Source organism: Rutidosis leptorrhynchoides, chromosome 3, assembly GCF_046630445.1.
Source record: "Rutidosis leptorrhynchoides isolate AG116_Rl617_1_P2 chromosome 3, CSIRO_AGI_Rlap_v1, whole genome shotgun sequence".
NCBI lineage: Eukaryota > Viridiplantae > Streptophyta > Magnoliopsida > Asterales > Asteraceae > Rutidosis > Rutidosis leptorrhynchoides.
This window is the reverse complement of record NC_092335.1, coordinates 189,917,696-189,933,888: the sequence shown is the minus strand read 5'-3', so window position 1 is coordinate 189,933,888 and position 16,193 is coordinate 189,917,696.

Here is a 16,193-nt window from a genome sequence, read left to right as displayed (position 1 = left end):
TAATAACTGTAGCTTACAAAATCATTTAACTGCCTATTCAATTACTTCCCCTATCAAACAAAAAATACATACGTATCGTAACGATTCAATGCATCTAAAATAACAACTCCCTCGTCAAAATTCAACTGGGAATTCGTTGAAGTTTTTAATCAAACATGTGATCGTTCTTATTTATATACTATTATACTATATATACTATGATATAATGATATATATGCTATCATATTTGCCATTCTGTTGTAGGATTGAATTACTTATGTGTAAAATAGTAACAATTGTTTCTGTGCAGAGGATTGAAACCGCCCCTGTATACTGTTTGTATACGGTTATAATTCTGTTTAATTGTTAATGTTGTGAACATGCAATTGTATGATACAATAGAAGAGTTAGAAAGAATAATACGTTAAATAAAAAATGTGAAAAGTTTAAATAGTTTGCAAATCGAGACAGTTTATCATTCTTTAGTTAGTTGCAAAGATACTCTTGTCATATGGGAAAAGGTTTTCAATTGGTGGGGTTTTGGCTTGCCACTAAATTTTAACATCAATGAGGCGTTTTGGGATAACTCTCCTCATCATCTTTCGGATTTGGGTGCGAAGACATGGCAAGCGGTAAAATGGACGTGCGATTACCTCATTTGGAAGAATCGGAACAATAGAGTCTTTTCCAAGAAAGGTTGGAATCCACCGGTAGCTCTAAATGAGATTCAAGTTTTATCCTATGATTGGATCGCGAAGCGTTGCAAGACAAAGAAGTTTGATTGGCACAATTGGTTAACTAATCCGCAAACTTTATTCATGTAATTTTCTTTGTGAGAATGTTTGCTAGTGTATGTTTGATGAAATGTATCTTGTGCATAGTGGTTAGTGTATGTTCATGTACAGTTGAGATTTTGTAACAGGGAATGACTCCCTCTGTTCACTTTTGAGTTTACATATAATATATAGTTGCTTTAAAAAAAAAAAAAAATAGTTTGCAAATCTTGTAGCACTTTTTAAAAAATCACATTTTATTGTATGATTTTATAGTGTATTTGTAAGCTTTCAACTTTTTTTATTCATGTGTCATGTATTAAAATTTAATAATTATTAATATAAATTTATATATAGTGTAATTCAAGCTCGTGTTAGATTAAAACTTCTTCGAAATCTTATATACTCTAATCATATCATATTATCATATAGTAATGGCAAAGTAATGAAAGTTGTTACATTGTACGTACTTTTAAATACATGGGCCATTTATAAGTGCCAACATATACCAAAACAACCAAAGACGCTTTTAGTGCATATAAGTAAGTCCTGAGTTCATTATAGCGTATTCGTGTTTGTTAAGACAATGTAAGTAGTTCGACAATTGATTGTTGGATATTGATGTTTTCTATTACATCTACGATCGATTGTGTGCATTTAAAGTTAATATACTTACTGTCTGCAGATCTTATAAATTGTAAGTTTCGGGTTCATTTTTAGGGTTACGGACCTAATCACCTCTATAGCCGTGAATTCGATAGTTTACAGATCTAGCACTTTGGTTTACTGATCTATTACGTATTAAAGTTGTTTTTAATCATTAGATCATAGTTTAATTGAGTTTTTTTTATATTAAACCCAATATCGAGTTATTCCACACTCGATATTGAAGATTAGATCGATTAATACCGTTTAATCGTTCAAACAAGTGGTAATAGAGCTTTAGGTATCATTAATCGATCGAATTTAGTGTCAAAATTGTGTTTGAGTTTTTGGTTTTTTGGTGGTTTTGAAAGAAATCATCAAAGCTTGAATTTTTCACGTTAAATCCGTGTTTTGTTAAACCAGTGTGTTATAAAGATCATATTTGGTGTTTTGAACGTAAAACATTAAGCTTTTTGATCAACATTAAAGTGCTAGATCGAATTCTACCCTAAACCCTAATTTTGGTGCAGTTTTCAGCCTAGAATTCGCCAAGAACACAACCGCACGGTTACACACTGTAACCGTATGGATATACCTCCCGAATGCCATAACTGTACGGTTTCACCTTTGCATCCATGTTAGTTTGAATCCGTGACATACAACCGTGAAAACTCACATTCGTATACTGCAACCGTGGCAAGCCTTATAACCGTACGGATACACCTTGCATCCATACAAGTTTCTCCCCGATACACGTTGCTTCTGTGTTGTCATACCCCGTCCAAAATCTTCCTGAATGAACACACTAACATATGGTACCATCGCGATGAACTGACGTCTATATGCCCTTGAACGACTCCAAGTAATATCTTTAAAATGAGCAAATGCACAGCGAAAGGTTTCTTTCATACCTGAGAATAAACATGCTTTCAAGTGTCAACCAAAAGGTTGGTGAGTTCATAGGTTTATCATAAAACAATAAAATTTATCATTTTGATAGACTACAAGATTTAAATGCTGCATGGTACAAATGGGCACGAATCCTATACCCACCTGTAATGTACATGCGATATCTTTTAAATACAGTACACCTTTCTCGTGTACGAAATTATCTTTCATAAATCTTAGTAACCGTACACATATCTTGTGCACAAAAATAACATACACATAACCTGTGCATAAAATCATTCTCTCGATACATAACATTCACTTTTCATTGTTTTCATAGCTTGGCTTGGTAACCGACCTTAACATATAATGCGCATAATAATATCCCTAAAACAGAACATCTCGTCTGTATAATAATCATATAAACTTCGAAGTACTAAACACCACGCCCACTAGCCCTTCCGTCTAGTGAACATTCTGGGTGGGGGTGTTAAACCCGGTAGCTACCTTTAGGATTCGTGTGTGTCAATTAGGCGTGCACTAATTCTCAAAATTAGTGATGTTCCCTAATTCTTAGGTTACCAAGCAATAATAATCAGGGGAAAAATATTCATATCAATTGTGGCAATTATCACGTCCACATAATTCAATGGTGGCAATTATCACATCTACATAATTCATTTGAGGAATGTTTTGCTTGTGTCTATCTCGTCAAACATTTATAAAAGTATTTTATGTATTCGCAGTTCAAAATGTATTTCAAAAGCATTTAATAAGGCAGTTGTAAAAACAGCGCATGTATTCTCAGTCCCAAAAATATAAAGAGTAAAAGGGAGCAAATGAACTCACCTAATGTATTTTGTAGTAAAAATACATATGACGACATTGAATAAGTGTAGGGTTGGCCTCGGATTCACGAACCTATATCATTTATATAAATTAACACATATATTTGTAATCGAACAAATTTATTATATCTTAAATTATATATTATATATATTTAATTTGTATATATTCTTAAAAATGACTAATGTTTATATAGTTATATTAATATTTATATATGATTAATATTATATTAAGAATACATCATTTGTTATATATGAATATTTATATAAAAAAATATGTTTATAATATGTAATAGTATTATAAGTATAATTTCATATACATAATATTTATTTGTTGTAAAAATAATAATAATGATAATACTAGTAATAAGAATAATGATAATAATAATATTGATAATAATTTGTGATAACAATAATACTTATGTTCATAATAATAATAATAATAATAATAATAATAATAATAATAATAATAATAATAATAATAATAATAATAATAATAATAATAATAATAAATATAAATATAAATATAAATATAAATATAAATATAAATATAAATATAAATATAAATAATAATAATAATAATATTAATGAAAATAATACCTCAATAGAAGTAGCTCTTAAAAAAAAATGCCCAAGTTCGGGTTTGAACCCGCGACATCCCGCTAACCCAAAACAATGCCTCAGACAGGGCTCGAACATGAGACCTCTCGCTACTCGCTACCACACACTAAACCAATGAACCATCAGTTTGTTTTGTTATTAACCCGTGTGCTTATTTATTTAACATATTTTGGACCGTTTATCTTCTTTCACCACTTAATCATCATCAAGACCATTGATTATCATTATCATTTTCTAAACACCAATATCATAATTCTTAACATCATCTAATCAATAAATCATGTATCATCATCTTCTCACCGACTACCATTTATTCAAGATAGGTTTCGCCCCAAACAGGAACATAAGGCCCAACTGCAATTTAAGAGCCCAAATGGACAATCCATCAAGGAACGGCTAATAACAGGAGCCTATGCCTCATTACCGAATAATTGACCACTTGCATTAGATAAACAAAAAAATGTCTCGTTCCTTTTTCTTTTTATATTTCTGTCCAGACCACCTATGATCAATATGAAACTACAAATTATCAAGTGGTGAGAGATGGGTTCGTTTTTCACTAGTGACATCAACATCCATTAACATTTAATCATTTCCTTAATTATTAATTCTATCACCATATGTCACGGCCGATTTAGAAACGGAAACGGCGAGCCCAAATAATATTAATACCTTTAATAAAAATCTAGTGGGGTTCGGTTATGCTCCAAGTAAATCACTTAGGATTCGTTTTCTTTATATCGACTCCACTATACATATCAATTCACTGATTGAGTTTAATTTGGTACCCAAACTTGGTTTTGTCTGCCATGATTGTGTAAGTTTTATCCCACTTGTCTAATTTTTAAAACACCATATATGTATGCTTCCAAAAATGTCGACTAGGAGTAGTGGTTGGTTCCACTTGCATAAACCATAATATAATGTGATAAACACTTTATCCAAGTTGACATATTTTAATTAAGTTAATATACTCCACTTACCTCAATTTGTTACAATGCCAGACAAAAGAAAATAAATTGCACAAGTATTTCTTCATGAGTTTTCGGTTTAGAGGTTCATAAAGCAGCAAAATTTTCGAGTATTACGATGGTGGTGATGGTTGGGTTCGAATTATGAAACATAAAAATATAGCAGCGGTTTGCAATTGTGAAAGGTGGCTGTGGTGTTTCGTTGGGGTGGTTTACGGCTGCAAGTTGGGTTTTTCTCAGCCTGATCGTAAACAATAACAAAATTTTAGTTGATGTTGATTCAATGAAGAAGAAAGAGTGAGGGAGAGTGGCGGCTATTGGTGGTTGTAATAGTAATGAAAGTTGTATGCAGGCTGCAGCAGAATTAACTTGGTGATTGGTGACGATTTGAAGGAGTCCACTGATTACAAGGGTGGTGATTATAGTTTGAATAAGAAAAGTGTGTTTTAGTTTGGTGATTCATAGCAACCAAAACAAGATAAAATTGATAGTTATATACCTTATGGTGGTGAGGGTTAATTCGAAGTGGTGGCGGTTTAAACTTCACGAAGGAATAGAAAATGCAACAAATGATAACGATTATGATGGTGGTTGTTCGGGGTGTTGGAGATGGTGATGGTCTAAGCTTCGGTTTGTAACCATGGCAACAATAGTCGAGTTTACATGGATTTGGAAAAAGAAAAGAATAAATATTATAACGATGTTAATGGTGGTTGTCGGTTGTGGTGATGCTCTGGTGGCCAGTTGTTGATCATGGTGTCAGGTGTTGAAGAAGATGAAGGATGGTGAGTGATTGTTGTGTAGGTGATTGGGTGATTTACCAATAGATCGAGCATTGTGTTGCTTATGTAACTATATCCATAAATATATAAGTATATTATATACCAAGTTGTGAATCAATCAAACACAGTACTACACTCAATAATCTTATATCTTGATTCCAATCATGGATATATTTTCCCAATGAGAACAAGATATATATAATATAATATAATAATATTAATAATATAATAATAATCACATAAATATAAATGTGCAGGTGGTTCATATCTATATCTATATTTTGTACTAGTGTATATGATTGTATACATAGAATCCAAAAACAGTGAAATCAATTATCTCAATCTAGCACAGTGTTAATCGGTTGATTGAAATTAAAAAGTGATCTTAATCACGGATGAAATAACAAGTGGGATAATCAAACATGTATATTCTTATAATATGATAAAATAAATTAATAAATAGAAGAATGAAGATCAATATGTGATTAACAGTTTAGCAGGTAGACATTTGGGTTCTAATCGTCGACATTCATTTAATACGGATATTAACTCGTGTCCATTGCTAAACAGTTAACATATAAAAGTGTTCCTAAAAGTCCTAAATTTTTAGCTTAAATATATTTGATTATTTCCATTATTAACTGTTTGAAATTTGATAAAAAAGGTTAGTTAATTATTTATTCTCCGTTCCAATTTATATGTACGGAGTATTATAATTTAAACTAAAAAGATAAAAATATTTTTATCAAACCCATAATCTTCATAATCAATTTGCAGTTCAACCTTTATTTTAAATCTTCATAAATATATATTAGATCTATATGAACACCAACAAGATGTCAACCGAGTATTACAACTAATAAATAAATATATTCAATAAACTTTTATATCTATATATATAGATTCATTTAATAATAATTTTTATTATATCTTATATTATTTTATTTTACAAAATTAATTCTAATAACTATATAATGTAATATTTCAAGTTATATTTTGAATTAATATATATATTTATATTTTTAAATATATATGTATCAATTTACAACTAGTTGTTCGTGAATCGTCGGGAATGGTCGAAGGTCGATTGAATAAAGTTTTCAAGATTCAACATTACAGACTTGCTTATCGTGTCGGAATAATATTAACATTAAAGTTTAAATTTGCTCGGAAATTTCCGGGTCGTCACAGTACCTACATGTTAAAGAAATTTCGTCCCGAAATTTGAGTGTGGTTGTCATGGTTGATATTAAATATGTTTTCATGACGCATATGAGCTAAAAATTAGAGTTTTATCATCAATGAGCAATATGAATAAAATGATTTGTCTATGTGAAGAGTACGAGTGAAGTCATCTCAAAATAGTGAAATGAGGAAAGTCAAGTTTATCTTAATTTTTGACGTAGTTCCGTTTGAATTCCGGAATTCCAGGGATTTGAAGAAAATCTTTGAAATCTAAAAAATTTGATTCTTCGATGAGTAAGGAAATTAAGATCTCTATAATTAAATGCGATCATGTGTCTCGATTGCTATGTCGTATGTTTCCATTATTTTTATAACTTCATCCGTTTTATTATTCTCACCACTTCTATACCTTCTTTTTCAGTTCCTATATCAAAAGATTATAATAATGCTCAATCCGGTTCTAATCCTTATTCTCATTCTGACTATCGCAATGATCGTCCTTCTTTTCCAACTCCCACCAGAAGAATCTGTTTATTTCTACTATGCTCTAGTGATTATTGTATTTATAATCCTCCCGTGTCTTTATATTGCTATACGCACTGATATCCACGGTTTGTAATTTCGGTGTTGTTGTTGGGCTTTGTATTTTCCCTTATATATCTGAGTTTCATGCTCTTGTCTTCTTTTCCCGACTTTAAGTCAAGCGAATACTGGTCCAGAATTTGTAGATATAGAGTTTCGAATGATTATAATGTTCTAAGCAGGAAGGAACGTAATAGCACGATTTTATTTGGTAAATTACCAGAATCACAGATGATAGAATTATCAAGAATATATTTTCTTGCTATGTTCAGAGGTTAAGTAGAATGAAAAAGTTATGTAACATGGCACATGATGACGTTATAATCTGTGAATCATCATGTTCCATTAGAAACTCAGCATGACTTACTGTAATATAATCACGTTGGCCAGGTGTCATTATATTATACTAACTCATGCTTCAATTCCCAACACTTCTCCAGAAATCGTTCTTAATTTAAACTCGAATTTTACAGGAGTTTCCAATATAATGGAATACAGAAAACACGAAGAGGTAGATAATTTCGGACAAGAATATTTATGAAAATATCCTCAGAAATATCGAAGATATTTATGATGATATTTTGGAATTTATAAGTTCGATGGTTGATGAAGAAAAATTTTTCGCAAGATTTTAACATGACTCCGGAGCAAGATATTCGCTAAAGATTTCATCGGATCCAGAATTTCCTGGATTCTTTGAATATAGGATTTGGTCCTTGTATTTGTCCTTGATCTCCTTCAGGGTTAGCTCAATCCATTTTTCAGTACCAAATTTTCTATTGAGCGTTCCCAACATTTCATTCTTTATTATCAAACTTTTGGCCGTTTTGACCATCTACGATTTTGCTGTTTCCTCTGCATTTAATGCTACCATATCTGATTCATCAGTTATCAAACCGAGGTGATTTCAAGAGAATTGTGTTTTTAGATGATTAAACGCTGATGGTAGTATGGTGGAATATAAAAGGTTTCCAGGTAACAATAAAAGAGCACACATATAAATCAAGGTTATAATAAGGTTGTTTCGAATGAAAAGTCGAAGTTGACTTGCTGGAGCTGTGACAAAATTGGCTAATTTGAAAAGGGATTGCTAAGTTATTTTTGGTAATAGTAACTCCCAAAGAGTTAGTACAGATAGGTTTTAAATATTTACTCGGGTTCCTAGTGTTTTCAGGTGCATATCTATATGCATCAATCTTTTCTTCCGTAGATGAAGTGCGGTTGGTTCATCCTCTCGATTGAAGTGTTTTTAAGAATTATGAAAGATTTGAACGCAAATTGGAATCGTCAAGATACAAATGAGATTTAAGATGAAATCAAGTGGCAACTTGAGGAAATATTTAACTGTAGTAGATGTAATTTATTTAAGATCTTTTAAGTCAAAATGTGTTGTAATTAATATCTCCTACTCTTTTAATACTTTTTAATTATACATGATAGTAATCTAATAGTCCAATAGTTCAACCAAAACTAGTGTATTATAAGGATATAGTCATATAGGAACAGTTAGCTAAGAACAGTCAGTTAGGATTTGGTTAGTATAGGTTTAAAATTTTATGTAGTTAATTAATTGGTTACTAATCAATTTTATTTTATTCATTATTTTCTTCATTATGCCACTTGTAAAATCTTGACTTGAATTTTTGATTGGCAGAAACTCGTATATGAAATTAATTTGGAATGAAAATGGTCATTCTTTGGTGAACGAATACGTGTATCTGTGGTTGTATGTAGGATAATAGATGATTGTTGAATCGGATTTGAAGAATGTACAGTGTGACACATTAATGTGAAATCTAAATATTCATCGGGTATTACCTACCCGTTAAAATATTTTCACCATTAATAGTTTGTACAAGGGAATTTTTAATTACAATCTTTATGAGAGTATACTTGCATATATATTTTCTTCAGATGTAATCATGGATTTAATGAGTTAATATGATATTAATCTCATTTGCTTTTCGGTTTGAGCTAGAATAAGTAATCTCTAAAACTATTATGAACCACATATTCTTCGCAGAATATTAGTGAAGTTATGGATCAATACTTCATCGTTAATTGTTGTTGGTACTTCCTTGGTATCTATGGTGCGTATGATGTTGATGTTCGAGATACGGATTGTGATGTTGCAGTGTGTGATACAGATGTTGCTATTGGTGGTGGTGATGGTACTGTTGATGTTGCTGAAGCTGGTAAGTTTTGCACCATATTCTCCACATTGATTACCCGAGCGCAAAGTTCGTTTACTTCTTTTATTATTCCGGGATGATTGCCGGTCGAAATGAGCGGATGAATAAGATCTAGAATGTAGTGACCCGTCCTTATCCACCTGGACGAAGTCATCAACATTTGGTCCCATTGCGATGATCGAGTCCAAGTAATGTCCTTAAATTGAGCAAATGCACAGCGGAAGACTTAATTCGTACCTGAGAATAAACATGCTTTAAAGTGTCAACCAAAAGGTTGGTGAGTTCATAGGTTTATCATAACAATCATTTCAATATGTTAATAGACCACAAGATTTCCATTTATAAATATATGTACACTCGCAAGTGTATAAAAGTATTCTATAAGTTGTAGGCACCCGGTAACAAGCCTTAACATTCATGTTTTACCCTCTGAAGTACACCAGATCAGGTGTGTTTAAAATAACCTCGAAGTACTAAAGCATCCCATAGTCAGGATGGGGCTTGTCAGACCCAATAGATCTATCTTTAGGATTCGCGCCTACCGTACATAGACAAGTAGTTTAATGTTACCAAGCTAAGGGTATATTTCTGGTTTAAACCCACGTAGAATTAGTTTTAGTACTTGTGCCTATTTCGTAAAACATTTATAAAACAGCGCATGTATTCTCAGCCCAAAAATATATATAAAAAAGGGAGTAATGAAACTCACACTACTGTATTTTGTGGTAAAAATACATATGACATCATAGAGCAAGTGTAGGGTTGGCCTCGGATTCACGAACCTATATCAGTTATGTATTTATTAACACACATAATTGAAATCGAACAAATTTATATTATATATATATATATATATATATATATATATATATATATATATATATATTTATTAGTTATATCATTTTTTTTATTAAAATAGTAATTTAGATATACTTATGACATAGGTAATAAATATACATATATGTTTATATAAATATCTTTTGTTTGTAAAAATAATAATTATAATAATACTAAAATAATTTGTAGCAATAAAAATAATAATAATAATAATAATAATAATAATAATAATAATAATAATAATAATAATAATAATAATAATAAAAATGATAATAATATTATTAATGTTAAAAATAATGATAAAAGTAATGTTAATACTAATAACTATAATATTAGTAATAATAATAATAATACTAATAGTTTTTAATGATAATACTAATAATAACACTAGTAATACTAATACTAATTATATTAGTGATAATAACAATCATGTTATTAATATTAGTAGTAATGATAATCAATATAACAATAACTAATAATAATAATAATAATATTAGTAATAATACTACCTTAAAGTAATAGTCCTCAAAAAATATATTTCTGCCGGGGCTCGAACCCACGACTTCCCGTTCATCCGCAAACACCCTCAACCCCTCTTCTAATTTCATTTTTCTGAACTAATACACATTATGGTTATATATAACCCGTATCATTAAATTGTTTTTCTTCTTCTTCTTAACCATTCTAAATCATCATCATCTACTTCATCATCAATCATCACCTTAATGCGATTATTGTTATCATCATCATTTTGTATCGTGGTTAACCAGGAAGCGAATAACAAATTAAAAATATCCCAACAATTAGTTCTTGGGTTTTACTTGACAAGCAACCCAATTTAGATCAATAACCCAATTGACATATATAATTCGTTTTAGTTTAACAGCCCAAAAACAGAAATAGATTTCCTTTTGTAAATCCCATATGATCGTCCCAACACTTCACATGTAATACCCATACAACAGATACACCGTACACCGAAAGTTTAATATATTGGAGGGTAGTTTTAGCCGTCATAATAATTAAATCAAAAGTGGGGTTCGGTAATTCTATTAATCTACCAAATGGAGCTCGAGTTGTCCCCATGAATCACTAACAAATTGGAGTGGTTGCTATCATAAAAAAAATTTAAAGTGCACGTCCCTATACATCATGGTCGGCCATTCTTCATATTTAGTTCCCACTTGCATAACCTTTTGCAATGTATTTTAATATCCACTATATCCAAAATCATTGATCATAGCTCACCTACTCATTATCATTATTTGTTCATCTTTATCGTGGGTAGGAAGTAGAAGCAGCATCATATACTTTCAAACGTATCTAAACAGAAGGGTCGTAGCAGTTTTATAGGGTTGTTTTGGGTGACAAGGGTGGCATTTTGTTGGCTGGAGAATAGAAGTACAGAAACGTGAATACAGCGGTCTCTTAATCATTTTAAGTTGGTGTTTTATCGCTGTACAAAATAGCCTATTCAGTTTGTTTTATAGTAGCAGGTCAGGAACACGATCAGTAACAGGAAGTGGTGGTTTGTAGGTGATATTGACGACAAAACAGAAACTAGAAACACTAGTTAGTCGATTGATGTTGTAATGGGTTTGCTTGAGGTGGTTGATTGGTGTTGGACTTGGTTAAGATGATGAGGGCCGATGGTGATGGTTTAAGTGTCCTTGTAGGAGTGGCCACGTAAAAAAAAATATGGTGAAAGGTGATGGGTGTATGTGGCCGTGAGAAGATTCGATGCATGTTGAAATAGAAACATAAGTCGTGATGATCGGTGTTCTTGAAGAAGGAGAAGGATGGTGGTATTAATTAATTTTCAATCTAAATGTACCATGTATGTATAAGTTTATATAATTTAGAGAGATAGCTGAATAGATGATCGATTAAAAGATTAATTGGTTTCTATAAACTTACTATCACCGTGAGCCCCACGTTCGTGAATTTCTTGTGTACATAATACCCGTAATTGTAGGGGATAACTTTACAGATCAATCATTTTGGTTCTCAGACAATAAATCACGAAAAGTATATAAAGTAATATATGACATTGATATTTAACCGAACACATTGATATTTAATTATTTATTATTATTATTATTATTATTTAATTTTTTTTTAATTTTAATAATAAGGATATTACTAATAATGTTAATAGAATTAACAATAATATTAATAATGATAATAATAAAAAAATACTTAGTAATAATAAATATAATTATAAGAGTAATAAAAATAATGATAATAATAATTTTAAATAAAATGATAATTTTTAGTAATAATGATAATAATAACTAAAATTATAGTTTTTGTCTTTCTTATAATAATATTGATATTTAACATCTTTATTTTGATAATTCTAACCTTTTAATTTATAACTATAATCATAATATTAATATTGATTTTAATATTAATAAATATAATGATAGTAATAATATTACTATAATAACTATATTTCCAACTTGTAATTACATTTAATATATTCAAACATATATGAATCTATTTTCAAATAGTTGTTCGTGAATCGTTGGGAATAGTCGAAGGTCAATTGAATAAACATAGTTTCAAAATTTTTGAGACTCAACCTAACAGACTTTGCTTATCGTGTTGAAATTACACTATCGTATCGAGAGTTTGGTTTAAAATTAGTCGAAATTTTCTGGGTCGTGACATAGAATTTGAGATAATATATAATCATGACGAGATACTCTGGAAATGAGAGAGAAAATGGTGTTTCGGATTAGTTCGCCGGTAAGTGCTTCAAGTTCTTCACCAAGAGGGCAATGTGATGGATGAAATAGATCGCCTTCTTCTTGTCTCCAATAATGAAGTAGGTTACGAACCCATCTCAAATTCATCCAGAATAGATGATGGCTGATTGGTTGGTCCATTCTGGTCACACTGCTTTCGGAGCTTGAGTGGGACTCCATATCGGAATCCGAGGGACTTGAACTAGTGGCGAGTTCCATCTTGTACGGTTAGATAAAGGGTTTTCGATACGAAATGATTTTCGGATATCGGATGATATTCTATCTACATAGAATACCTGTATATAGTACAGAAGATCCCGTAGAGTACGGAGGAAATTAAGGAAACGTGTTAGATAGAGTCTACAGTAATAGATACGCTAAGATATGGATTAGCAGATACGCTAAGATATGAATTTATCTATACACAGTCTATGCAATAGAGGCAGTAAGAGGTGTCTAGACTTTAAGGATGATAAGCAAATAAATTTCGACACTAAATGATAAGCAAAACTTTTGACATGCAAACACGGTCGAAGTCCAGACTCACTAATGCATCTAAACATCTATCAATTAGACACACTAATGCAAGACCTGGTTCGCTAAGACCACCGCTCTGATACCACATGTCATACCCCGTCCAAAATCTTCCTGAATGAACACACTAACATATGGTACCATCGCGATGAACTGACGTCTATATGCCCTTGAACGACTCCAAGTAATATATTTAAAATGAGCAAATGCACAGCGAAAGGTTTCTTTCATACCTGAGAATAAACATGCTTTCAAGTGTCAACCAAAAGGTTGGTGAGTTCATAGGTTTATCATAAAACAATAAAATTTATCATTTTGATAGACCACAAGATTTAAATGCTGCATGGTACAAATGGGCCCGAATCCTATACCCACCTGTAATGTACATGCGATATCTTTTAAATACAGTACACCTTTCTCGTGTACGAAATCATCTTTCATAAATCTTAGTAACCGTACACATATCTTGTGCACAAAAATAACATACACATAACCTGTGCATAAAATCATTCTCTCGATACATAACATTCACTTTTCATTGTTTTCATAGCCTGGCTTGGTAACCGACCTTAACATATAATGCGCATAATAATATCCCTAAAACAGAACATCTCGTCTGTATAATAATCATATAAACTTCGAAGTACTAAACACCACGCCCACTAGCCCTTCCGTCTAGTGAACATTCTGGGTGGGGGTGTTAAACCCGGTAGCTACCTTTAGGATTCGTGTGTGTCAATTAGGCGTGCACTAATTCTCAAAATTAGTGATGTTCCCTAATTCTTAGGTTACCAAGCAATAATAATCAGGGGAAAAATATTCATATCAATTGTGGCAATTATCACGTCCACATAATTCATTGATGGCAATTATCACATCTACATAATTCATTTGAGGAATGTTTTGCTTGTGTCTATCTCGTCAAACATTTATAAAAGCATTTTATGTATTCGCAGTTCAAAATGTATTTCAAAAGCATTTAATAAGGCAGTTGTAAAAAGAGCGCATGTATTCTCAGTCCCAAAAATATAAAGAGTAAAAGGGAGCAAATGAACTCACCTAATGTATTTTGTAGTAAAAATACATATGACGACATTGAATAAGTGTAGGGTTGGCCTCGGATTCACGAACCTATATCATTTATATAAATTAACACATATATTTGTAATCGAACAAATTTATTATATCTTAAATTATATATTATATATATTTAATTTGTATATATTCTTAAAAATGACTAATGTTTATATAGTTATATTAATATTTATATATGATTAATATTATATTAAGAATACAACATTTGTTATATATGAATATTTATATAAAAAAATATGTTTATAATATGTAATAGTATTATAAGTATAATTTCATATACATAATATTTATTTGTTGTAAAAATAATAATAATGATAATACTAGTAATAAGAATAATGATAATAATAATATTGATAATAATTTGTGATAACAATAATACTTATGTTCATAATAATAATAATAATAATAATAATAATAATAATAATAATAATAATAATAATAATAATAATAATAAATATAAATATAAATATAAATATAAATATAAATATAAATATAAATATAAATATAAATATAAATATAAATATAAATATAAATAATAATAATAATAATATTAATGAAAATAATACCTCAATAGAAGTAGCTCTTAAAAAAAAATGCCCAAGTCCGGGTTTGAACCCGCGACATCCCGCTAACCCAAAACAATGCCTCAGACAGGGCTCGAACCTGAGACCTCTCGCTACTCGCTACCACACACTAAACCAATGAACCATCAGTTTGTTTTGTTATTAACCCGTGTGCTTATTTATTTAACATATTTTGGACCGTTTATCTTCTTTCACCACTTAATCATCATCAAGACCATTGAATATCATTATCATTTTCTAAACACCAATATCATAATTCTTAACATCATCTAATCAATAAATCATGTATCATCATCTTCTCATCGACTACCATTTATTCAAGATAGGTTTCACCCCAAACAGGAACATAAGGCCCAACTGCAATTTAAGAGCCCAACTGGACAATCCATCAAGGAACGGCTAATAACAGGAGCCTATGCCTCATTACCGAATAATTGACCACTTGTATTAGATAAACAAAAAAATGTCTCGTTCCTTTTTCTTTTTATATTTCTGTCCAGACCACCTATGATCAATATGAAACTACAAATTATCAAGTGGTGAGAGATGGGTTCGGTTTTCACTAGTGACATCAACATCCATTAACATTTAATCATTTCCTTAATTATTAATTCTATCACCATATGTCACGGCCGATTTAGAAACGGAAACGGCGAGCTCAGATAATATTAATACCTTTAATAAAAATCTAGTGGGGTTCGGTTATGCTCCAAGTAAATCACTTAGGATTCGTTTTCTTTATATCGACTCCACTATACATATCAATTCACTGATTGAGTTTAATTTGGTACCCAAACTTGGTTTTGTCTGCCATGATTGTGTAAGCTTTATCCCACTTGTCTAATTTTTAAAACACCATATATGTATGCTTCCAAAAATGTCGACTAGGAGTAGTGGTTGGTTCCACTTGCATAAACCATAATATAATGT